The 27,514-nt window shown below is 37.1% G+C and overlaps 1 pseudogene; it reads left to right on the forward strand.

Annotated features, from left to right (window-relative positions):
* The first annotated feature begins 19,264 nt into the window (after window positions 1–19,264).
* LOC117064406 lies at window positions 19,265–20,072 on the forward strand (annotated as a pseudogene).
* Window positions 20,073–27,514: the final 7,442 nt, after the last annotated feature.

The raw sequence follows: 27,514 nt of genomic DNA on the forward strand, positions 1-27,514 counted from the left end.
GACTGGAGTTTGAGACTGAGATTCTCCTAGAATCTTCTGTGGGAAGGAGGCTGATGGGCTTATATTTTTGGCTAAGACAGATGTGCCTCACCCAGCAGGTCTCTGCATGAGTGGTGTAATTACTCAACTTCAAAAGGAGGAGCAAAAGCTGAGACTGCACTCTCCCAGGATCCACTGTGAAATGGAGGCTTCTGTGCCTATCACATTGGCTCAAGTGGGCATGTATCTCCCAGCAGGTCCTTGCACATATGAAAAGTTTCCCAACTGCAGCAGGAGAGGCTGCAGAATAGACTGGGGTCCCATGGGATATACTATGGAACAGAGGTTGAAGAACCTGGTCTTGGCTCAGAGGAATGTGTGTAACCCAACAAGTTTCTGCACAGGTAGGATAGTTCCCTGGCTGAAAAAGGAGGGGCCAGGTAAGGCTATTTTTATTACAGTAATTAGTTGGTAGTACTTGAATTGAGATCATCTCTATTTAGTTCATATAATAAATCCCTGTCATCAGGATGTAAGATATTATTTCTAGTCTATCTTACAGCAGGTGGTTGAAAGAGAATATAGCACATCAGGAATTAGTTTAAGCCAGTAAAGTACCAATTGTAAATAAAATATGAATATAAAATTGCTGACTGAGCACAAATACTTGTCTCCCCTCTCTATCAGGACCTTTTAATAATCATAAAAAATACAAGTTGAAAAAAATAAGAAAGAATAATAATTGTTCCAGGAAAAATTTGAAATTCTGGCCAATCTTTTCCTGTGCTCCCAAACAAAAAGTTTGGGAGTGAATACTAATCCTTATACCACACATAGGGGCTGGTGGCAGACCGTTAGGGGAAAATACTTTTCAATTTCTAACTCAGAGCTTTCCTGAAGCCCATGTGGCTGAAATATAAAGAAATAGTTTTTAAAATAAAATATTTATTTGTATTTATAAAAAATACTTGCAAAATTTAGCTTTTCAGCCCAATAAGGTGGTATATATTGCAGAACACTTGTAACTGCATGGGATATGTAAATTCATGAGATGTGAAACTTGCACTCTTTTGTCTGTCTGAAGTTAAGCAGTGCAAATTTCCAGAGGGCTTGGTTTAAGATTTAGTCTGTTGACTAATTTCTCCAATACTATGCAGCAATAAATTAATTGCTTGAGGATTATCTTCTGTTTCAATATATAGTGTTAAATACGAGAGCAGAGGATATTAACAGACAAGAAATGTCAACAAATCTGAAAGAGAGTATTTGGAGACAAGTTCATGAATGAAATAGAACAAAGCATTCCATAGGACAGAATCTGTTCTGGGAGTTGTACTGGGGAGGAACTCTTCCAGACAATAGCAAAGAGCAGCTTCTTCCAAGCTGCTTCTATGTGGTCTGAATAACCCAGGTACCAAAAATAAAAAAACATTATGAAAAGGGAAATTACAGGGCTATTTGACTTATTAATATAAATACAAAGAACATAAAGTCAAACAGTGTCTAAAACTAATAATGAACTGTAGTCAATTTTGGTTTATCCCAGAATATAAGGAAGGTTTAATATTTAAAAATCCATAAATATGTCTAACCCCTTGGTATATTAAAAGAAACAAGAGGAAACATCTGATTGTATTTAATATCCATTCATCATTTCAAAACTCTTTATAAGTTAGAAAAAGATGAATAGAATTCCTTAACCTGATAAACAGTAAATGCTGTGGCATACCATATAGCACTCAAAATAAATGAATCAGAGTGGCATTTAAAAAGAGAGATAAATCTTGTCATTATAACATTAAATGGCATTCTTTCTATAAGGTCAAACAACTAAAGTGAAACAACATACTTTTAAGAATACATAGATACAGTAAAACTATATCAAAAGGAAAGCCATGGATTGAATGACATAGGACTCAGGAGGATGGCAGCTTGAAAGGGGAAAGCCAGGGGACTGGGATGTAGAGGCTAGAGCTTATCTGAAGAAATCGACTCTTGTTTAAGATGATGCTTTCAAAGCAGATTATTACAGAATTAAAAGCAAGAAATCAACTGAATAAAATCACCAGGCTTGAAATGATGACCACATATCATCATGAACCACAAATTATGATTAATCTAGTTTCCTGTACCAAAGGCCAAATGAAAGAAAAAGGATTTGATCATTTGGGAAAGAAAACAACAGGATAATATTTGGAGGGGGATATGCTGAAAAAAAATTTAATTAAGAATTGCAAGATTTGAGCGTGATTTTATACTGACAGGGAAAAGGCGTAATGAAAATGAGGCTGGGGACATAGGAGAGAAAAGGAATAATCAAAGGAGCAGGTAATGCTGAGCAGGCAGGCTAGAAACAGAGCACTGGGGTGATGAGCCTCTGCGAGAGGGAGTCTCTCTCATCCTATCAAAAGAGATGAAATAAAGGGTGTGGATGTGAAAACCTGCGCTGGTGTGGTGGCAGGAACTTGCAGGAGATCCCCTCTTATGACCTATATTTTGTCTTTAAAATGGGAATCAAGGTCATCTTCTGAATGAGAGGGGTGGTGGCAGCTAGGAAGCATAGAGAGAGCTGTGAGTGTTTGCATGGTAGCGGTTAAGAAAAATGTCCATCAGTAATAGACTGGATAAAGAAAATGTGGCACATATATACCATGGAATACTATGCAGCCATAAAAAAGGATAAGTTCATGTCCTTTGCAGGGACATGGATGAAGCTGGAAACTATCATTCTCAGCAAACTATCACAAGAACAGAAAACCAAACACTACATGTTCTCACTCATAAGTGGGAGTTGAATAATGAGAACACATGGATGCAGGGAGGAGAACATCACACACGGGGGCCTGTCAGGGGATGGGGGACTAGGGGAGGGGTAGCATTAGGAGAAATACCTTATGTAGGTGACAGATTGATGGGTGCAGCAAATCACCATGGCATGTGCATATGTAGGTAACAAAACTGCATATTCTGCACATGTATCCCAGAACTTAAAGTATAATTTAAAGAGACAGAGAGAGAGAGACAGAGAGAGAGAGAGACAGAGAGAGAGAGAGAGAGAGAGACAGAGAGAGACAGAGAGAGAATGAGAGAATTGACTCCACATCAGAGATAATTCGGTTTGGATCCTGGCTCTCAGAGGTCACTATAGATGTGAACATATTTATACATTTCTACCTGACTGTGGTTGTCTTCCTTCTTTTTTCTCTTACCCCCCCCTTTTTTTTTGGTTTCTTCCTTACCATTTTTCTTCTTCAATTCTAGTTAGAAAAATATCTGTGGAGGAACTGCATTTTATCTGACTTTGGCCATATTTTCATTTCTGTATCAATCAAATATTTCTGGGTAAACAGGAAACTAAAACTTCAAGCCTGGCCCAGGTGCCCACTCAGGACTGTCCACAGCAGATAGTGGGATGACATCTGTAAGAAGGTGCCATCTCCCATTCAAAAAGAATTTCCTAGAAGAAGGAAGGGTACTATTTTGGGCAGGAAAAATAATAGGAACTCACCATATTATTGTAGTTGTTGATGATATGAGGATTAGGAAGTAAAACTAAATAGAGAAACACTTCTGGCCAGTGTAGAAGTTCTAGTTGAGGTCAAGGAGCATGAATTTGTAGTTGCAACAATCTGTAATATAATATTGTGTTATTTTTAGCAACAATACTCTGCAAATCTGATGCAGACGAATTTTTCACATTGGTCCAGATTTGAATTTTTCAGAGAAATGTAACAGGAGAAAGATGATAATATTGGCAATATAGTGGATGAAGAGGTAGGTAGATGATATGATCAAGGGTATATATGAAAGGTGGTGACAAGAGGAGGGAGGAATGGGAGAAAAGAGAGGATTGGAAAGGTTTATGGGGAAAATCAGCCTGAAGAAACTGAATTGGTCTGAGATCGTGGAAGTAGTTTACTAATGTGGAATTATGATGATGGAAGTGAGAGATTAGAAAACAGATGCTAAGGTTCATCTGGGTCATTCACGTACACAATGATATCAGCCAATTCAAAGTTCATATGGGTCATTCACGTACACACTGATATCAGCCAATTCAAAGTTCATATGGGTCATTCACGTACACACTGATATTGCCTGCAAGTCTTGGGGTGAAAGGAGGACATTGAACCAGATGCTAAAGGCTTGAGTGAATGAGAAGACACACAGTTGTTTACACTTGCTAAATATATTACAGTGATGATTAGGAACTATTTTATCCTTAGGGGCTTCAGGCTGGAAATGTGATTTCTTTCCATGTATTTATCTTCACACCATAACACTTTGGATGTGGAAGTTATTAGAAAAGAATTTTACATGAGATAAGAATGGGTTAATGAGTCATAAATATGCTTAACATAATGCTCATTATATAGCTGACATTAGATATCATGAGAATTTTCCTAAAAAACAGATGCTAAGGTTCATCTGGGTCATTCATGTACACACTAATATCAGCCAAGTTGCTGGCAAGTGTTGGGGTGAAAGGAGGACATTGAACCAGATGTGAAAAGCTTGAATGAATGAGAAGACACACAGTTGTTTACACTTGCTAAATTTATTACAATGATGATCAAGAACTGGTCGATTCTTAGGGGCTTCAGGGTGAAAATGCGATTTCTTTCCATGTATTTATCTTCACACATAGCACTTTGATGTGGAAGTTATTAAAAAGGAATTTTATATGAGGTAAGAATAGGTTAACGAGTTATAAGTATGCTTAACACAATGCTCATCAATGCTCATTATATAGCTAACATTAGATAGTGTGAGAATAATGGAAGTGACATCCCCTGACTTAAAAGAATTTGTAATTTGCAGAAATTAGGTTTCAACATTCAAAGCAATTTGAGAATAACAGACTAGTATAGGGTACAAAGTGAACAGGTGAGTAAAGTGTACAACAGGTATTTGGAGAAGGATAGGCCAATTTCATTAGGTTCTTATACAAACTTTGAAGAAAAGAAATGATGGACACTGCTTTAGGAACTCTTTTATTTTTATGGCTTAGAACTACATATGCATGTAGTTTTTTCATCTAAGATTAAAATAAATTTTTTCCAAAGACAGGACATCCTTTTATTCTTTATTCTCTATTGAGGTGCTCTTTAATTATCTAAAATTTTTAAAGTTTTCTGACTCAGAGGAAATTCCTAGTATCGTTATCTTCATCCTTTCTTTTCTCCAAAGTATATGCCCTCTGATTTGGGAATTCAAAATGACATTATTCATTTTAAAAATAACAGAAAGAAGCTGGATTTAATGGAATGATTTTTCCTCTGGTTTCTTCCCAAAGTTTTCATAATTTCCACTGATATATAATTGAAGGAAGAATTTTTTCCCCTCCAAGATCTGAGTAGATCTATTTTGCATAAAGAAAATCAAATGGTTTTTCACAGAGGTCAATAACAATAAAACTATATAATTTATCAAAATTATGCTCCTTAGCTATTTGGGTGAGTCCACGGTGTGCCCCAGCCAAAATGCCTTTTCAGCCAGTCACTATATTATTATTCAGGTTACATTGCTAGGATACATGGCCTATTGCCATGACATATTCAATAGTGCTACAGGCAGTAGTACACTTTGCCAATTAGAAAATTCTTTTCGATTCAGGAAAAAAGAGGGAATAAGGCCACAGCAGGGAAAAGAATATTTGTTATTACAATAATAACCTTACACTCAGCAAGTCTCTTAGGGGGAAAAATTAAGAAAATTAGAAAACAAATATTTTCCTTTAATTTTCCAACTAAGAAAGCCAAATAAAAATATTGACAGTTTTGTCCAGGCACGGTGCTAATACCTGTAATCTTAGCACTTTGGGAGGCCAAGGCAGGTGGGTCACCTGAGGTCAGGAGTTCGAGGCCAGCCTGACCAACATGGTGAAACCACTGTCTCTGCTAAAAATACAAAACTTAGCTGGGCGTGGTGGCGGGCGCCTGTAATCCCAGCTACCCGGGAGGCTGAGGCAGGAGAATTGCTTGAACCTGGGAGGCAAAGGTTGCAGTGAGCCAAGATTGCACCATTGCATTCCAGCCTAGGCAGCAGAGTGAGACTCTATCCTGGAAAAAAAAAATGACAGGCTTACTATTTCTATCATAGTTATATTTCAATAGTGTGGTTCAAAAACCTTGGCTTGAAAGTGAGGGTATATGAAAGATTGTCAAAGAGATTACCATGGTAAGTGGGAAAATAATTAAAAAATTAAACTTCCTGAGAACAGGCAATAATAGCTCTGTCAATGGTTTTACTTTCGAATATAAGTTTGTTTCTACATATGTCTCTTAGAAAAACCCTTGTTTAGAATTGACCAACTTCCTTTTCCTACTTTCACTTTATCATTGACTGGAAAACATTAGAAAGCATGCTTGATGAAGAACATCTATGAATTCTAGCACCTCCTTAGAAAAGTAAACTATTACTCAAGTACTCTTCCCATGTGAGGTATCATTGGTAGAGAGAACATGGGAGAGGAGAGGCAAATCCTTACTCCCTTAGGCTGGAGAAGTGGTGTTGTGAGCAGGTATGTGCCTATTGTGTCCTTTCTCCTATAGTAACAAGGGAAGAGAGCAGGGGTAAGACCCCAAGAAACTTTAAGGCTCTGATGATTGCTTCTTTTCACTCCACAGCCAGAAATAACCCAATTAGGCAGACATTTATCCCTGCGGGCCATTTCTTGGGTGCACATGGGTTGAAGACTCGGGTGAGTGGGGACACGTGTACTGCTACCAGTTATAGGTTTTGTTTCTTTCAGGCAGCAAGTATTTTCATCAGGCTTACAGTGAGCTGAAGATAGGGGCCAGCTGTTCCTCCTAAGAGGCGGTGGGATAGAAAAGGTAAAAAGCCTGGGACGGGCGTGTCCACAGCGTTTTCCTTTTCTTGTTTCTCTGGTTCTGAGCCTTGAAGTGAGTCTGCTTCAGGCAGATGGTGCTCATTCCTTCCTAGGAGCCAGCTTCAGAACTTTGATATATGGATAGACCAGTGTAGTAAGTACATTTTCAATAAGTCACTTTGTCAAACAAGCACTCAGTTTCCATGCTGACCAAGTGTCCAGCAATAAACTGTGGTCACTGATGTAGGTAGGTCAAGCTTACATATACAGGCTGTCCAGGGAGGCTACCACCTCATCAAATTGATAATGTTAAGTTATTCTTCAGATACTTACTTAGAGGAAAGGCTGAGGACTGACTAGGGAAAGGAGGAAAAGAAAGATGGATGGTAGCCTTTTGCTTCTCCTAGAATTCTGCTGTCTCCTATAATGTAACCTAAATTTGCAAACCTTACTCAACAAAACAATGTTAACAGGAATTATCTTTTTTGGAAAGCAGTTAGTAATTAGCTACTGTTTCTCAATTAAACTCCTGAGTGAGTATTGTGGTAAAGAATTTTAGATATTTCATAAGTGAGTGATGAGTGAGCAATTTCAGTTTAGTCTCATCAAAATTGCAGTGTCTGGAAATTCCTCTTTGGCTCTGGAAATATTTTATTGTTGGTCTCAGTTTTCAATATGGTAAGTTGAGAGGCAGAGTTGCTACTTCATAGGCTGAGGACCAAAGTACCTTGGTTAGAATACTGGCTCTGCCTCATACCAGCTGTGTGAACTTTGGACAAGTTACTTAACCTCTCTGTTACTCAATTATCTGATTTATAAAATAGGAGTAATAAGTATAGTACTGAAGGGTTACTGTAAATATTCAATGAGTAAATACATGTGTGCCACTCTGAATCTTGCCTATCACATAGTAAATACTCAATAGATATTAGCTGTCATTCTTTTCTTTTGATATGTTAGTGAGATTTGATGTATTTGTGAAATTTGACGTATTAGTGAATGGCCTGCATCAGAGGCAGCTAGTGAAACAATATTTAAGGTAGATCTTGGTCATATAGTATCAAAGATTCTGATCTCAGGTAATCCTCCCACTAGGCTGCTAGAAGTTCTATCTCTGAGTATGCTCCTTAAGGGCCTTGTAGAGACAGGAATTTTGCAACTATAAACTGCTGTCCTTCAAGTTTTTCCCTTTTTTCTCTCTATTAAACTCACTTTCCTGCTCACTTCCAAAAGCAAAATAAGAACTCTTAACTTTGGTTCCAAATTATACTGCAAACATATTTTCATTTTGGCACTACATTTTATGTCCATTTCTCCTACTATACTGTAAATCTCTAAAGGGACTCTACTATTTCTCTAGTGTTTAGCACAGAGTGTGGCATGTGGTAGATGAATAGTGAATAAGTCTTGAATGAAATTTATTGAACTATTGAGTTCTTAGAATCTTCAAGCCTTCCAACCCATTCTCCCTTTATGATTTGATGTCATTGTCAACTCAAGTGAAGACCCACTGAATTAGTCTGTTTGGGCTGCTATAACAAACTGTTTATAAACCAGGTGGCTTATAAACAACAAACATTTCTCACAGTTCTGGAGGCTGAGAAGTTTAAGATCAAGGCACCAGCAGATTTGGTATCTAGTGAGGGCTTGTTTTCTCATAGATAATGTCTTCTCACTGTGTCCTCACATGGTGGGAGGGACTAGGTAGCTCTGTGATCTCTTTTATAAGGACACTAATCCAATCACAAGGGTTATGACCTGGTGATCTAATCACCCCAAAGGCCCTGCCTCTTAATACCATCACCTTGAGGGTTAGGATTTAAAGATGAATTTGGAGGGGAAACAAAAACATTCACATTCTGTACCACTGCCACCACCTGCCCCACCAAATTCATATCCTTCTCACATGCAAAATACATTTATTCCATTCTAATAGCCCCCAAAGTTTTAACTCTGTCAACTCAAAAGTCTAAGGTTCAGGGTGTGGTGTAAGTATCATTTAAATCAGATATGGGTGAGACTCAAGATATGATTCATCTCTTTGGCTGATTTCTCTTCATCTGTGAACTATGAAACCAAACATGTTACATGCTTCCAAAATACAATGGTGAGACAGGCATAGGAGATTCCCATTTCATAATGGAGAAATAGGAAAGAAGAGCATATCAGGTCTCAAGTGAGTTGTAAATCCCAACAGGGCAAACAACATTAAATCTTAAATCTCAAGAATAAGCTTGTTTGACTGCATATTCCACCTTCTGGACACGATGGGGTGGACGTTGGGCTCTTGAGGTTCTGGACAGCCTTTACTCTCATGGCTTTCCAAGTGCAGCCTTCATCCAAGCTCTCAAGGGTTGGAATCATGTGCCTGTAGCTCTCCCAGGCTGGACTTGTATATGCAGATAGTCCTACCAGTCTGAGGTAATGGGGGTGGCCTTGCCCCACAGCTCCAGGGAGCATTCCCCTAGTAGGTGCTCTCTGCGGTGGCTTCAACCCTGTGGCAGCTTTGTATTTTCAAAAAATTCATAGATTTAAATCCTAATCTCTAAGGTAATGGTATTAAGAGGTGGGACCTTTGGTAGGTGATTAGATCATGGGCATAAAGCCTTTATGATTGGGATTAGTACTCTTGTAAAAAGAGACTAGCTAGCTAGCTCTCTTTTCCATATGAGGAAAGCTAGTCTCTTTTCCATATGAGGACACTACAAAAAAAAGTGCCATCTATGAACCAGGAAATAGCCCTTCCCAGACACCAAGTCTGCTGTTGTGTTGCCTTGATCTTGGATTTCTTAGTTTCTAAAACTGTGAGAAATAAGTGTGTTGTTTGTAAGCCACCCAGTTTATGATATTTTTGTTGCAGTAGCCCAGACAGACCAAGATGCCTGTTTCATGATGAATAACTTTAGCAAAACTCATCAGCACTCTCAGCTTCTTTCCTCCCCAGTATTCTGCCACACCACACGTTGGCTCTTAGGAGCTGCTTACTTTTCTGTTCTTGCTCCAAAGCTTTAAGACTCTTCAAGTAAAAGGAAAATCCCACAATCTGTGTATGAGTGATATGTCATGTTTATGAATTTCAACTCTATTACATTGTGGAAATTCTGTGCCTACTCCTGGTCATTTTCCTTAATGGATATTCCAAAATACCTCAGAAGTCCCATTATTTTGTACATCTCATCCTCAGTAGCTAAACTTTTCCTTTCCTTTGCTGAAAAAATAGAGGCCACAGCCATTGGATAACCTTGCCCTTCCTGCTTTTCAGTTCCTAATTTATTATTTTCTTGGCTGTATCCCCTCACTCTTTGTCTTTTCTCCTCAAATTCTTCAGTGTGTCTTCTGGTTGCTCCAAGATCTCTGTCTGTCAATTATATCTTCTTTCTTTTATATCAATCCTTTCTTTTCTACTGCCTTTTTTCCAGACCAGAAAACAAGTTCTAACATTGTAAAAAAATTTCCTCTTAATTCCACTTCTACTAAATGAATCACTTGAACTTCTAATCCACATCTTTCTTTTCAACTTCAACTCTAATTCACATGTCAAGCATCATTCTCTGGCTTCTGTTAATACCTTTTTTTTTTTTTTTTTTTGAGATGGAGTCTCACTCTGTCGCCTAGGCTGAAGTGGTGCAGTGACACGATCTCAGCTCATTGCAACCTCTGCCTTCCGGGTTCAAGCAATTCTCCTGCCTCAGCCTCCCAAGTAGCTGGGACTACGGGCACCTACCACCATGCCTGGCTAATTCTTGTATTTTTAGTAGAGATGTGGTTTTACCATGTTGGCCAGGCTGGTCTCGAACTCCTGACCTTGTGATCCACTCACCTTGGCCTCCCAAAGTTTTGGGATTACAGATGTGAGCCACTGCACCCGGCCAATACCTTTTGAAAAACAGTTCTTACCGAAGTTTTAAATTTCACATTGCCAAATGTAAAGTCATTGCTTCTTAGCATTCTTGATCCATCTATGGGCATTATATTCTGCTGGCCATTTCCCTTTTTCTTGACGTTCTCTTCTCCCTGACACACACTCTTGTAAGCTCACTTCAGTCTGTCTGGTCTATCCTTGATAGGTTTCAGTAATTTGCCCATCCCCTCTCACTTTGGTTTCATGTTTGCGTTCCCAGTAATTCTTCCTTGGACTTCCCAGTTGTTTTCCTTTTGTTGATTTTGTCCAGTTTTATGATTCTAGCTACTGCCTAGTTATCAATTCCCAAAAGGATACCTTACTTTTTGCTTTTCTCCTGAGACCAGCATTTTCAGCTGTCTTAACATTGTCAGTATCTTAACATGAATGTCTCATAAGCGTCTCAAATTCCACATGGTTCAAAACAAACTCTTAATCTTACCCACTGGTTGACCATATGAAGACAAAGTGAAGAGTTCAAGAATTCCCTTCCATCATCACAGATGTGAGTTCATTTTTACCTCTGGGTGTCACTGAATAAAGAAGAAGACCCAGAGGGAACTGACTCATATGACAGCTAATGCTTGTTGGAAGTGATAGGAAGTAAGAATTGGACCAGGCAGATCCCAACTTGGAGAATCTTCCTGAGCAGACAGTTTAAGAGGATGCAGTGCAAAGGAAGATCCTGGTTTCTAAATATACATTTAGTTACTGGGCTGTGAGGTCAGAAATAAATGGACCATGATGAGAGAGTACAATAAAAGAAATTTGAGGAGGGAACCTGAAACACTTTCCCAACTACTCAGATCTGCATGAAACAGACCTGAAACTTGCAAGTTGGTTCTTGTTATATGTAAAATGTTTATTTAGAAACAGAATACTTGTTCCCCAGTGCCGCAAATAAGTAGCACTCAAACATAAATTTAATTCTCTCAGCAAGGCAATCTTTACTTTCTGCAGAAAGGGTGCTCATCACAGATGGAACAATGGCGAGAGCATATCTGAACAAAGGAGGGAAATAATTTTTATTTCTTACGCAGTTTGTCCTTGCTAATGTATCCTGTCTCCACTGGCTGGAGCTAGACCACGCAATCTAAACTAAAACCCAACTGGCTAATAATTTAAAACTTTTCTAAATAGGTAAAGGCAATAGACAGACAAAGGAAAAGAGGAAGTTGCTTCCTAAAGGACTTAAAAGAGTAATAATATTCCTAAATAAGGAAGGGGCATAGGCTGCAATCTGGGACATGCCTGTGAGCATGTCTGGCATAGATATCTTGGATAAAGTACAAGGACATAGAATGTACTACGTGCCTGTGAGCATGTCTAGCATAAAATTAGTTTTTAAAAGAAACTATTATTTCTAACACTTACGATTTATTCTTTAACAAGAAGGGAAACTTTGAAGAGGAACTTTTGTTTTCTACAGTTCTGAATAGGGCCATCTTTTGGAACAAACCCTAGGGAAAAAGCATGTTTCTTCGACACTGGAAAATTTACTCTGTGTAATGTTTGCCGGAAGTTTGCCTAAGCATTTATAGCGCTTTGTCCTTTCTCTCCATCAGAATTATTGGTAGCCTTAGAAAGGTAAAATTTAAATACGTTAGACCAGAGAATATAGTTTATTATTAAGGATACCTCAAGTTATTCTTCTTTAATGTTCTCCTACTTTTTTTATTCCTTACTTCTGTCTCTTTTATTTCTTTTCTCTACTTCTGTTGAAGTATATATTAAGGAAAACTATTCAAACTGTTCTTCAGTCTTTAGGATACCACTCTATTCCTTGTGAGGATTGAATACATATTTTTGTCCAAATAATTAATTGAATAAGAACTGGCATATTTTATGGTACTAAAGACTGAGTAGATGCTCAAAGAAATAGAACTCTGGACCTACTGCTCAGATAGTCACTAAACAGTTTTGTGTTTAGTGAAAATTGGAGGACATTGTGGTGAGTGAAAAAACCCAGGCACTGAAAGGCAAATATTGCATGTTCTCACTCATATTTGGGAGCTAAAATATTTGATTTTCTGAAGGTAGAGAGTGGAATGATGGTTATCACAGTGTCAGAAGTAGTGGGGAGAGGAGGATAAGATGGAGTTCGTTAATGGGTACAAAAATACAGGTAGGCAGTAGGAATAAGATCTGGTGTTTGGTAGTGCAATAGGATGACTCGAGTTAACAATAATTTATTGCATAGTTCAAAATGACTAGGGAAGTTGGTTTGGGATATTCCCAACACAAAGAAATGATACATGTTTGAGATGATGGATATCTCAATTACCCTGATTTGATGATTACACATTAGATGCTTTTATCAAAATATCACATGTACCCGATACATATGTACAACTATTTATATACCCGTAAAAATTAAAGAAAATTAGGCAGGCTGCATGTATTAGAGATTGAGGCATACTGCAGCAGGTCCATCCTATCTAGAGTATATCCCTGTTATTCTCTTGTTCCCTTAATTAATGAGTGGGTACATGTTGTAGGTACATTTTTTATTCTTTAAAAATATTTTACATTAATATTTTATTTTATGAGAGTTCATCACAGTTGGTATAAATTAAAATTAAAAATTTTACATTACTTTGGTATAATAAAATTTCCCACAAATGATTTTTGTAATGCATCTTTTACTTTTTGATTTCTAAAATTAGCATACAGTATTTTATTCTGTTACTCTTTAGCTTCTATTCTCAAATTTTACTTCTTATTTTCTGTACTCTGTGTTTAAGAAAAATTTTTAATACTCTGAATTTCGCTCTGAATACAATTTTAGCATTTTCATTGTTTTTAACATTTATTCTCTAATTTCAGTTTTGCTACAGGAGTTATTGAATAGGATAACCTAATATTTTATTTTATTGTTTCAATTTCTTTTCATTTTTCTTCTGTCTTCTTAGCAAGCTTCTCATGTTCAGTGACTCAATTGTCCTAAGTTTATTTTATTTTATTTTTTCCAACTTTTAAGTTCAGGGGTACATATGCAGATTCGTTATACAGGTGAACTTGTGTCATGGGGGCTTGTTGTAAAGATTATTTCATCACCCAAGTATTGAGCCTAGTACCCATTAGTTATTATTCCTGATCCTCTCCTTCCTCCCAGCCTCCACCCTCAAATGGGCTCCAGTGTTTGTTGTTCCCCCTCTTTATGTCCATGTGTTCTCATCATTTAGCTCCCACTTATAAGTGAGAACATGCAGTATTTGGTTTTCTGCTCCTGCATTAGTTTGCTGAGCATAATGGCCTCCAGCTCTAGCTATGTTACTGCAAACATTCCTGCAAAGAATATAATCTCTCTTTTTTAATGGCTGCATAGTATTCCATGGTATAGATGTACTACATTTTCTTTTCTTTTTTTTTCCTTTAGCTTTTATGTTCTGGAGCACATGTGAAGGCTGTGCAGGTTTGTTACATAGGTAAACACGTGCCATGGTGGTTTGCTGTACAGATCAACCCATCACCTAGGTATTAAGCCCAGCATCCATTAGCTATTCTTTCTGATGCTCTTCCTCCCCACTCCATGCTCCCAAAAGGCCCCTGGTGTGTGTTGTTCCCCTTCATGTGTTCTCATTGTTTAGCTCCAACTTATCAGTGAGAGCATGTGGTGTTTGGTTTTCTGTTCTGGCATTAGTTTACTGAGGATAATGACTTCCAGCTCCATCCATGTCCCTGCAAAGGACATAATCTTGTTCCTTTTTATGGCTGCATAGTATTCCATGGTGTATGTGTACCTACCACATTTTCTTTATCCAGTCTATCATTGATGAGCATTTGGGTTGATTCCATGTCTTTGCCATTATGAATACTGCTGCAGTGAACATACGTGTGCATGTATCTTTATAATACGTTAATTTCTATTCTTTTGGGTATATGTCCACTAATGGGATTACTGGGTATCAAATACCAAAGGCAGAAAATAGTATTTCTGCCTTTAGGTCTTTGAGGAATCACCACACCATGTAATGGTTGAACAACAACATTCAACAATGGTTGAACTAATTTACACTCCCAACAGTGTAAAAGCATTTCTTTTTCTCCACAACCTTGCCAGCATCTGTTATTTCTAGACTTTTTCATATTCACTATTCTGACTGTCATGAGATTGTATCTCATTGTAGTTTTGAATTGCATTTCTCTAGTGATCAGTAATGTTGAACATTTTTCATATGTTTGTTGGCCACATACATACCTTCTTTTGAGAAGTGTCCGTTCATGTCCTTTGTCCACTTTTTAATGGGGTTGTTTGTTTTTTTCTAGTAAATTTGTTTAAGTTCCTTGTAGACTCTGGATATTAGATCTTTGTCAGATGACTAGATTGCAAAAACTTTCCCCCATCTCCTGTAGGTTGTTCACTCTCATGATAGTTTCTTTTGCTGTGCAGAAGCTCTTTGGTTTAATTATATCTCATATATCAATATTTACTTTTGTTGCAATTGCTTCTGGGGTTTTCATTATGAAATCTTTGCTGTGCCTATTTCCTGAATGGTATTATCTAGATTTTCTTCCAGGGTTTTTGCAGTTTTGGATTTTACATTTAAGTCTGCTATCCATCTTGAGTTGATTTTTGTGTAAGGTGTAAGGAAGCGGTCCAGTTTTAATTTTCTGTATATGGATAGCCAGTTCTCCCAGCCCCACTTATTAAATAGGGAATCCTTTTCCCATTGCTTGTTTTTGTCAGGTTTATCGAAGATCAGTTGTACCACTTTTTCTTTCTCCAGTCTACCACTAGTGGACATTTAGGCTGATTCCATATCTTTGCTATTGTGAATAGTGTTACAATGAACATATGTGTGCAAATTTATGATAGAACAATTTATATTTTTTTGGATATATACGCAGTAATAGGATTGCTAGATTGAATGGCATTTATGTTTTTTTAGGTCTTTGAGGAATCTACACACTCTTGCATAATTGTTGAACTAATTTACTCTCCCACTAACAATATATAAGCATTCTTTTTTCTCCAAAACCTTCCCAGCATCGTTTACTTTTTTACTTTTTAATGATAGCCATTCTGACTTGTGTGAGATGGTATCTAATTGTGGTTTTGAGTTGGACTTCTCTAATGACCAGTGATGTTGAGATTTTTTTCATATGCTTGTTGGCTGCATGTATATCTTCTTTTGAAAAGTGTCTGTTTATGTCCTTTGCCCATTTTTAACGGGGTTGTTTTTTCTTGTAAATTTGTTTAAGTTTCTTATAGATGCTGGATAATAGACTTTTGTCAGATGCATGGTTTGCAAAAATTTTCTTCCATTCTGTAGATTATCTCTTCACTCTGTTGATCATTTTATTTGCTGTGCAGAAGCTCTTTAGTTAACTAGATCTCATTTGTCAATTTTTGCTTTTGTTGCAATTGCTTTTGGCGTCTTTGTCATGAAATCTTTTCCATTCTTATGTCTAGAATGGTATTGCCTATCAAAGAAATCAGAGATGACACAAACAAATGGAAAAACATTCCATGCTCATGGATAAGAAGAATCAATATTAAAATGGTCATATTGCCCAAAGTAATTCATAGATTCAATGCTATTCTTATTAAACTAACAATGACGTTTACCACAGAACTAGAAAAAAAACTATTTTAAAATTCATATGGAACTAAAAAAGAGCCCGAATAGTCAAGGCAATTATAAGCAAAATGAACAAAGCTGGAGGCATCACGATACCCCAATTCAAAATATATTACAGGAATACAGTAAATAAAACAGCATGATACTGGTACAAAAACAGACACATGGACCAATGGAACAGATAGAGAACCCAGAAATAAGGCCATACATCTTTAGTTATTGGACCTTCAACAAACCTGACAAAAATAAGCAAGGGGGAAAGGACTCCCTATTCAATAAATGGTGCTGGGATATCTGGCTAGCCATGTGCAGAAAATTGAAACTGGACCCCTTCCTTATGCCATATACAAAAATTAACTCAGGATGGATTAAATACTTAAATGTAAACCCCCCAAAACTATAAAAACCCTGAAAGACAACCTAGGCAATACCATTATGTCCTAAGTTTTAATTTTACAGCTGCTTCCAATGTAGATTTGTTGTTACGTTGTGGCTTTAGAATTCCTGAAAATCTTTAACACACCCATCTTCCTCTTCATCTTATTTTGTTACTTTTCATTTCAATATTTTCTCTTTATATATTCTTTTTCCAATTTTATAAAGGCCAAGTCTTCTTTTACTCTTTCTAGAATGTCAATAAGTTCCAAAATTTTTCTTTTAGATACTTCTGTAATACGTTTTCTAAAACCCTTCTTTGATCCTACAGAAGGCAGTTTATTTTGCTTTACATTAATTTTTCCCCATATCTCATTTTCAGTTTTTGTTTACCTTTTTGCAGTTTTGAATAGATAAAATAGACCCAGACTTTTTCATTTTAATGAGAGTTGTGATTCTTTGCTTAAATCTGCAAGTGGGGGTTGTATTAATGGGCACAGATTCCATTATATTTCTAGTTATTACAAGAATTTAATCTCTTTTCCATTGTCTATTGAATCTTCTTTCTACTTCTTCTTTATGGTACTCTAAACTGATGTCTATATGTTACTTAATTCCAGAATATGCTATTACAAGTGCTCCTCTTTTCTGCTTCCCTTTATAGTGCTTAAATTGTAGGCACTGCAATCCTTAAAATTTTATTGCTTCACTGCTAGTTTCCCCTTATCTTCTACTTAAGCATTGTCTGAAATTTGGGGTGTCTTCCAGGTGACACAATCCTCTAGGCCTGCCTTCTTCAGAGAGCCCAGCTGTAGCTCATTTCCAACCATATCCAAACCAACAGGGGTGGAGGTCTATGGGTCCAACAGGAAGTATACACCTGTAGCCCACACATTTCCCTGTAAAACATGCAAGAGGAACCTGGACCCTCACTAACAGTTGTTCTCTCCTTTTTTTGTGTTTTATAGTAGCTGTCTGAAGAGGTGTTAGATAATGCCTCATTATGGTTTTGATTTGCATTTCCCTTATGATTATTGATGCTGAGCATCTCATCATATACCTGTGGGCCATTCATATGTCTTCTTTAGGGAAACGTTTGTTCAAGTATTTTGTTATTTTGTAATCAGGGTTTCTGCTATTGTATTGCATTATTTTTCCTTTTTGCTATTTGAGTTGAAGGAGTTCCTTACATATTTGGGATATTAACTCCTTATCAGATGTATGGTTCACAAGTATTTTCTTCCATTCCATAGGTTGCCTTTTACTCTGATTAAAAACTTTTAGTTTGGTGTAGTCCCACTTGTGTATTTTTGCTTTCTTTTTTTTTTTTTTTTTTGGCTGTGGTTTTTGTGACATAGCCAAGAACTCATCACTAATCATCACTAAGAGCAATGTCATGAGGGTTTCCCGCTGTTTTCTCCTAGGAATTTTGTAGTTTCAGGTCTTACATTGAACCCATTTTGACTTGATTTTTGTGTATGATATAAAGTAAGAGTCCAATTTTATTCTTTTTCCAAATTCCGCTGATTAAAGAGATTATCATTTCCATATTATGTATTCTTGGCACCCTTGTCAAAGATCAGTTGACTGTTTATATGTGGATATATGTGGTGTATGCTCAGATTTGCTTCTCAGCTCTCTATTCTGTTCCATTGGTCTATATATCTGTCTTATACCAGTATCATACTGTTTTATTTACTTTAGTTTTATAATGCATTTTGAAATCAGAAAATGTTATGCCTCTAGCTTTCTTTTCTCAAGACCATTTTGGCAATTTGGGTCTTTTGTGGTTTCATATTAATTTTTGAATTTTTTCTGTTTCTGAAAAAAACTGCCATTGGGATTTCGATAATGATTGCACTGAATCTGTAAATCATATTGGGTAATATGGATGCTTTAACGATGTTGAATTTTGCAGTCAATAAACACAGGACATATTTTTGTTTATTTGTGTGTATTTTAATTTTATCCATATTTAATTGTCTTTAATGTATTTCAGCTCCTTAGTTAAGTTTATTTCTTAGTATTTTATTTTTATATCATTGTAAATGGGCTTGTTTTCTTAATTGCCTGATTTTTATGTGTTGATTTTGTATGATCCAACTTTTTTACTTTGATTTCTAATTTTACACTTTTTATATTTTGAGTGTGTATGTGAAATCTTTAGGGTTTTATACAGATAAGATCATGCCATATGCAAACAGAGTTAATTTTATTGCTTCCTTTCTGATTTCTAGACTTTTTGTTTCTTTGTCATCCCTGATTGCTCTGGCTAGGACTTTCAGTACTATGTTGCAAGAGTAGGCATCCTGGTCTTATTCCTGATCCTAGAGGGAAAGCTTTCAACTTTTCACCATTGTGAAAGATATTAACTGTGTTTTTTTTCATATGTGATCTGTATCATGTTGAGGTTATTTTCTTCTGTTTTGTTGAGAGTTTTTATTATGAAAAAGTGTTGAAATTTGTGTCTTTCATGCCCACAGAAGGAGATGGGTGTTGTGAGTGGTGGTGGGCTACACAGACTGTGTGGTGCGAGTTTTCTGCTGGGAGGAGCTAGGAGAGGGTCCTGAACATCTGACTAGGCAGCTGGTGTCCCTCCAGAAATGGATGCTGGAGGGTCAGGTGGACAGCCTGTCAGTGACTCTGGGGCTGCTGGGTGTTCCTGAACTGATGGTGTCTTAGCCAGGCTGTGCTTATGCAATTCTACTGTGTACGTGGAAAAAGGACACAGGGTCCCCTCCTGCCTCTGAAGGGGTCATGGTAGTAAGGAGGCCCCAGCTGCCCGAGATGTGGTGCTGCACCAGACATCTGGCCGTATCCACGAGAATGTCTCCATTCACGTAATTGGCAACAACTCTCAAGGCCATGGCACTGAGAGTGTTGGCTCTGGCATGTTTGCCGTGAGCACACTGGATGGGGTGCTAAAGCTCATGGAGGAAGCAGACAGGCTGCTGTGGTCAGTGTGGGTGGATCACCAGCTTTTCGCCCTGGAGAAATTGGATGTCACCGGCAACGGGCATGAGGAGGTGGTCACATGTGCCTGGGATGGACAGACATATGTTATTGATCACAACTGCACCGTCGTCTGCTTCCAAGTGGATGAAAATATCTGTGCCTTCTGTGCAGGTCTGTACGGCTGCAGGGGGATGCAACAGCTCCTGTCTCGTATATGTCACTTTCAACCAGAAGATTTATGTGTACTGGGAGGTGCAGTTGGAGTGGATAGAGTCTACCAATCTTCTGAACAACTGGAGACCAGGCCCGAGTACCACAGGCTGCTGCAGGAGCTGGGTGTGGATCCTGACAACCTCCCTGTGGCTCATGCCCTGCTTCACCAAACTCTCTACCATCCGACCAACCATCACAGTGTGTTCCCTCAAGCCTCCAGGATCCCACCTAGCTGTACTTGCCTCATAGCTGATGAAGGATTCTTCTGAACCCCTACCCTACCCCATCAAGGTATCTGTGATATTGGCAGGATAGGGAATATGCATTACAGAAGTGCAGGATTTGACACTGGGCAGGAAAGATGGCAGCAGCCCTAGGGTGACCACAAGCTATACACCTCACGGTCTTTTTGATGAAAGAAGAGACAAGTTGACCCTCTGCCCATTTTCTTGTGGACCTCACCCTTCACACCAGCAAGGTCATAGGACCCTGGCCTTCTTTCAAATCATCTGGGACATGTCCTGCTCCCCACTTGCACTGTGTAGGAAACAGAGACTTGTTTGTGTGGCCCCAATACCCATAAGGAAGCCAGGCTTTAGGCCCATCTTAAGCTCTGTCTTTCATGGCACAATTCCAAGTTCTTGATATTAGTAATTGTTAAAGGAGTAGCAAATTGTTTTGTTTTGAGGGCTCTTTCAGCACAATCTACAGTCTGGTCTTACCCATGTTCCTAGCAACCCTGAGATGACTTTCCTCCATTTACCAAAGCAACTGGGTCAGTGCTTTCTCATGTTGCCATATTCTTCAGGTATTAGCTTCAGAAGCCCTGTTCCCGTTTTTCCACCCACTCATTCCCCCATAAAATACCTTATTATCTGTAAGACAATAGACATGTAAAATGTGGCGCTGATTTATGATCCAGACCACAATCAGAATTATATCTTGGGCCATTAAAAAAAGAGAAATTTGTCAAATGCTTTTTCTGCATTTGTTGAAATGATCACGTTTTTGCCCTTCATTTTGTTAATGTGGTATATCACATTTATTGATGTGCATATGGTAAAACTATTGTTGCATTCAAGAAATAATTTTTTTTTTTTTTTTTGAGATGGAGTCTCGCTCTGTCACCCAGGCTGGAGTGCAGTGGCGTGATCTCGGCTCACTACAACCTCTGCCTCTCAGGTTCAAGCAATTCTCCTGTCTCAGCCTCCCGAGTAGCTGGGACTACAGGCGCCACCACACCCAGCTAATTTTTGTACTTTTTAGTAGAGGTGGGATTTCACCACGTTGGCCAGAATGGTCTCGGTCTCTTGACCTCGTGATCCGCCCGCCTCAGCCTCCCAAAGTGCTAGGGTTACAGGCGTGAGCCACAGCGCCCGGCCCCAAGAAATAAATCTTACTTGGCCATGGGGTATGCCTTTAATATGTGGTTGAATTTGGTTTGCCAGTATTTTGTGGAGGATTTTTTTTAAATTTGTTAACCAGGCATACTAACCTGTGGTTTTCTTTTTTTAATATCTTTTTTTTTTTTTCCTGACTTTAGTATCAGGGTAGTGTTGATCTCATAAAATCAGTTTGAAAGTGTTCTATGTTCTTTAATTTTTAGGAAGAATTGAGAAGGATTAATGTTAAGTTTTTAGATGTTTGATAGAATTCAACACTTGAAGTCATCTGGTCCTGCGTTTTGTTTTTATTAGAAAGTTTTTGGCTACTAATTCAATTTATAGGTCTGTTCAGGTTTTCTATTTATGTATTATTCAGTCTTGATAGGTTAAATGTTTCTCATAATTTATGCATTTCTTCTAGGTTATCCAATTTGTTGGCATATAATTGTTCATAATAGTCACTTATGGTCATTTTTATTTCTGAGACATGTGTTATAATATCTCTACTTTCATTTCTGATTTTATTTGTTGGAATCCCTCTCTTTCTTAATCTAGCTAATTATTTGTCAATTTTGCTTATCTTTTAAGAAAGGCAAATCTTATTTTGTTGCTATTTTCTTTTATTTTACTATTCTCTGTTTTATTTATTTCTGCTTTAATCTTTATTATTTCTCTACTCCTACCGTTGGGCTTAGTTTGTTTTTCTAGTTCTTTGAGGTATAAAGTTAAGTAGTTTATTTGAAGTCTTTCTTCTTTTTAATATAGATGTTTATTGCTATAAATGTCCTGTTAGTACTGCTTTTGCTGCATCCTATAAGTTTTGGTGTGTTATGTTTTTGTTTTCATTTGCCTCAATATATTTTTTACTTTGACTTTTGATGTATTCTTTGAACCATTGGTTATTCAAGAGTATGTTTTAAATTTCCACATATTCATAGATTTTCCAGTTTCCCATCTGCTATTAATTTCTAGTCTCACTCTATCATGATCAGTAAAAAAACTCAGCATGATTTGCCTCTTCGTAAAACTGTTAAGATTGGTTTTGTTACCTAACATGATCTATCCTGGAGAAAATTGCATGTGTACTTGGGAAGAATGTATATTCAATTGCTATTGTGTGGAATGTTCTGTATATGTATATCAGGCCCATTTAGTCTAACATGTTGTTCAAGTCCACCTGTGTCCTTATTGATTGTCTAACTCTTCTACCCATTATCGAAAGTGGAGTACTGAAGTCTCCTATTATTATTGTGTTTCTGTATTTTCCCTTTTATTTATGTCCATGTTTGCTTTATATATTTAGGTGCTCTGATGTTTAGTGCATACATATATATGCACATATATGTATATGCATATATATATATATATGCACACACATAATTGTGATATCTTCCTGGTGAGTTGACCCTTTTATCATTTTATATTTTCCTCTATCTTGAGACAGTTTTTGACTTAAAGTCTATTTTGTTTGATATAAGTATAGCCACCATGCTTTCTTTTGGTTATTATTTGCATAGGATGTGTATGTGTGTGTATATGTGTGTATATATATATACATGTGTATGTATATATATGTGTGCATATATATACACGTGCACACACGCACATATTTTTATCTTTTCAATTTTAGCCTATATGTCTCCTAAAATCTCAAGTGAATCAGTTGAGCACAGCATACAGTTGAATCTCTTTGTCTACCCATTCAGTTACTCTGTGTCTTTTGATTCAAGAGTTCATTCCATTAAGATTTCAAGTGAGTATGAGAGAATAACTAACTGTTGCCATTCTGTTAATAGTTTTCTGTTTTGTGATTCTTTTGTACCTTTTCTTCTCTTGCTGTCTTCCTTTATGTTACATTGAGTTTTTGGTATTGACACGCTTTGATTTTTTTCTCCTTTATGTAGATTTTTTTTTGTGTGGTTACCACCAGGCTTACATAAAACAACTTATTGTTATAACAATTTTTTTTTTTTTTTTTGAGACGGAGTCTCGCTCTGTCGCCTGGGCTGGAGTGTAGTGGCCGGATCTCAGCTCACTGCAAGCTCCGCCTCCCGAGTTTACGCCATTCTCCTGCCTCAGCCTCCCGAGTAGCTGGGACTACAGGCGCCCGCCACCTCGCCTGGCTAGTTTTTTGTATTTTTTAGTAGAGACGGGGTTTCACAGTGTTAGCCAGGATGGTCTCGATCTCCTGACCTCATGATCTGCCCGTCTCGGCCTCCCAAAGTGCTGGGATTACAGGCTTTAGCCACCGCGCCCGGCCAACAGTTTGTTTTAAACTGTAAACAACTCAACTTCAATCACATATAAAACTCTATACTTTAACTTCTCTCCTTCATACGTATACTTTGTTATTATTGTCAAAAGTTACCTTTATTCATATTGTTTCTTTTAACATATTTTTATTTATTGTGATTTTTAATACTTTTGTCTTTTAACTTTTATACTAGAATTAAAAGTGATTTACCCGCCACCATTATGAAATTACAGTATTCTGTATTTTTCTTTATATCCACTTCTTTCACTAAGTTTTATACTTTTACATACTTTCATATTTCTCTTTGACATCCTTTCATGTTAACTGAAAGAGCTCCCTTTAGCATTTCTTTTAAGGTGGATCTAGTGATGATGAACTTCCTCAGCTTTTATTTATCTGGGAAAATCTTTATTTCTGCTTCTTTTTTGAAAGACAGTTTTTCCAGCTATAATATTCTTGGTTGTCAGGTTATTTTTTTTTCTTTATTTCAACATTTAAGTCCCACTTTCTTCTGGCCAGCAATGTTCTGCTGAGAAATCCATGGGAGGTTTATGGTGCTGCCGTAATATGTGACAAGTTGCTTTTCTTTGCTACTTTCAAAATTTTGTCTTGATTGTTGCCAATTTTAATGTTTTGGTATAGGTATCCAAATTTTAATGTGTTTTGGGGTGGATTTTTTTGAATTTATCTTGTTTCTTTCCTGAATTTGGATGTGTTCTTTCTGCATAAAAATTACTTGGGCAATGAATTTCATCATAAGTGCTATTGGTAAATGTTTGCTACATGATAACTTTTCATTAATTATGGTAGACAAAATATAAACTTTTTTTTTCTTTAAAAGAGGGAGATATACAGGGAATATAATGATTTCATCCGTTTAGTAATGCTTCTTGATAGGTATTGTCAGTGGGCATTGAATAACACAAACTAGAACACTTTTTTTATAGATTGATAAAAAAAGAACCCCTGGACTTGGTACTAAAGCAGTCCAAAATTTAGATGTCAGGTAAATAAGATGTACCAATAAAGGAGCTTGCTTGGGGTTGCTATGGATAGTGGGAAAACACAAATGCTGTACTATCACAGAATAGATGGAGGGATTGGTCAACTAAGTAAATTGCTATTGAATAAATTAAAAAATATCATCATTTGGATTGGTAACGTGAAGGTTGTTGATAATTTTGATGAGAAGTCTCAAAGGGCATTGGGGATGGAAACCCGATTGCAATGGCTTAAGAGTGAAAGTTACGTAGAAAAGTAGACAGAGAGTATAGAAAAGTTGATAATGTTTTTCCATGAAGAGAATTGAGAAATGATAGGTAACTCCAAAAGATACAAAGTCAAGTTAGTGTGTGAGTGTAGTTGTGTGCTTGTTAAGACAAAAGGGCATGTGTGCAAACTGATGATAATGATCCAGTAGAGAGAGTGCAATTAAACATTCATCAAAGAGTGGCCAACTTTTCAGAGCGAAGATAAGTCTGCGGAGGGACGCCTAGGGGAAATTATGTGTTTTAATGACAGGAAGGACTTATCTTCTGTTGAAACTGGGGGAAGGTCAGAGAAGACAGGCACAGATTCAGATTGGTTTATAGATTGGTGTTAGTAACATGACAAAGCTGTTGTCTAACAGCTTCCTTTTTCTTTCGGTGAATCGTGAGATTAGCTTCAGATCCTACTCTGCAAAATCCAAAGCAGAATTATCACCATCGGGTTATCTGTAAATTTGATGAGCACATATCCAATTCTTTTCATTCAGAAACTGGTTTTAAGGGCCTACTGTGTGCCAAGAACTGTGTCAAGCTCTTCAGATTAAAACTGAATACGACATATTCTTCTCTTTCTGATTGTAAAGTTCCATGGCATAAAAAGTCATTTTGGTGTATAGAGTTACCATTTAAAGAGTTTTACTTCCTTCTGGGTACTGGACCTGAAAATAAAGTATATTGTGAGCAGGAAAATGGTGGTGTCCTACTCAAGATCCTTTTGATCACAAATAATCAATAAAACAAGCTGGTTTAAACTAAAAAAGTAGAAATTATTAGACAAATATCTGGGGAACTGATAGAATAGAATGCTCCATTACAATGAAAAAGTGGAAAGCTGTCAGCCACCTATGCCATGTTCCCCTCTATCTCTTGTTTCTGCTTCTATCTTCTTTTTCTCTCATACTCTGTGTGTCTGTATGTACCCATTGTTTATCTCCCACTTACAAGTGAGAATATATGGTATTTGACTTTCTGTTTGAGTCATTTCACTAAGGATAATGGCCTCCAGTTCCATCCATGTTGCTCCAAAAGATATGATTTTATTCTTTATTTACGGCTGAGTAGTATTCCATGGTATACATACCACATTTTAAAATCCAGTCATTCATCGATGAACACAGGGTTGATTCCATGACTTTGCTATTTTGAATAGTGCTGTGATAAACATGCAAATGCATATGTCTTTTTGACAAAATGATTTTTTTTTCCTTGGATAGATACCCAGTAGTGGGATTACTGGATCAGGGTAGTTCTATGTTTAGTTCTTTGAGAAATGTGCATACTGTTTTTTATGAAGGTTGTACTAATTTATATTCCCACCAACAGTATGAGTTCCCTTTTCTCTACATCTATGCCAACATCTATTGTTTTTTGACTTGTTAATAGTAGCCATTTTGACTGGTGTAAGATAGTATTTCATTGCCATTTTAATTTGAATTTCTCTGATGATTAGTGATGTTGAGCATTTTTTTATGTTTTTTTGGCCACTTGTACATCTTCTTTTGAAAAATGTTCATGTCTTTTGCTGGCTTTTTAATGGGGTTATTTTTGTTTTTATCTTGTTGAGTTGAATTCCTTATAGATTCTGGATATTCACTCTTTCATTTTAAATATTGATCGACACTGGCAAATGTCTGCAGTCAAAAGAAGGAAATCTGTTGGAATTATTTACTATTGTAGCACTAATAACCATGTAATAACCATGCATTAAATGTTTGCTAAAAAAGGATTTGACTACCACATTCTGTGTGACTAATGGCATTTCATGGCAAGGGAAGGTAACATTTGAGTCCCAAATAACTGACTTTTCTTTCCAGGAACAGGAAGGAGTTAATAATCATTCTTTGTAATTTGTGAGCATTATTTTATGGCATTGATAATGGGCAGTAGTGTAGATTATCATTTTCCTTGGAGGAAAAGTAAGTTTAGGCCTTCCTTCAAAACAGTATGTATCCACTGCATAAACTAGAACAACACATTGGGTTATGAATAATTTATAGATAATATTAAGATGAAATCTAATATATTGAGTAAAATAATTCAGTCAACGGGGTAAACCAGTTGTATTGCATAATAAATAAAAGTTTCTGTCGTAGTAGTATGTCTTAATAAAGGCAAGGAGTCACCGATTCCAATGCCTATAGAAGTTTGATAAGTACATATATTGGTGGATTGAACCTGGGATAACAGGAAGTGATGGTGACTGAGGCAGTAGAGAAACATACCTTGCTTAAGTTATTCAAGTTCAAGCAACAACCATACAAAACAAACTATACTGTGTGTGGGCAAACAAGAAACAAACAAAAACCACCAACAAAACTTTTTCTGCCCGGATTTGGCAAGTGGCCACCTATTTACAGCTTTTTTTTTTTTTCAAAGCCAGCAGGCATGCTGCCAATATCTAATAGAATTGACCTCTGGTATCCCTTTGTTCTTTGCAAGTTGCACCTCAGCCTACTTGATATTTCATTTTCTTAACTCATTGGCTTCCAACACTCTGTTTTGTTCTTCTTTTGTTAGGGAAAATGGTTTAGTGCAATGCGTCTCACATTTCCACAGATGAGAGAAAATGTTCACTTTATTGCCCAGGTGGAGTCAGTATTAGTGAAATGCTTCTGGTACCTCTCCCTACTGTCTTCATTGCTTTATCTTTATCAAGAGGCACACACAATTTGACAAGGGCCTCATTCCAATTGAGTAGGGTTAGCACCTGGAAAATTATGTTCCAGCCTGATGGATTTCTCTCTTCATTCCTAGATTTAGACAGGAT

Source organism: Trachypithecus francoisi, unplaced genomic scaffold, assembly GCF_009764315.1.
Source record: "Trachypithecus francoisi isolate TF-2019V2 unplaced genomic scaffold, Tfra_2.0 Lachesis_group2, whole genome shotgun sequence".
Taxonomy (NCBI): Eukaryota; Metazoa; Chordata; class Mammalia; order Primates; family Cercopithecidae; genus Trachypithecus; species Trachypithecus francoisi.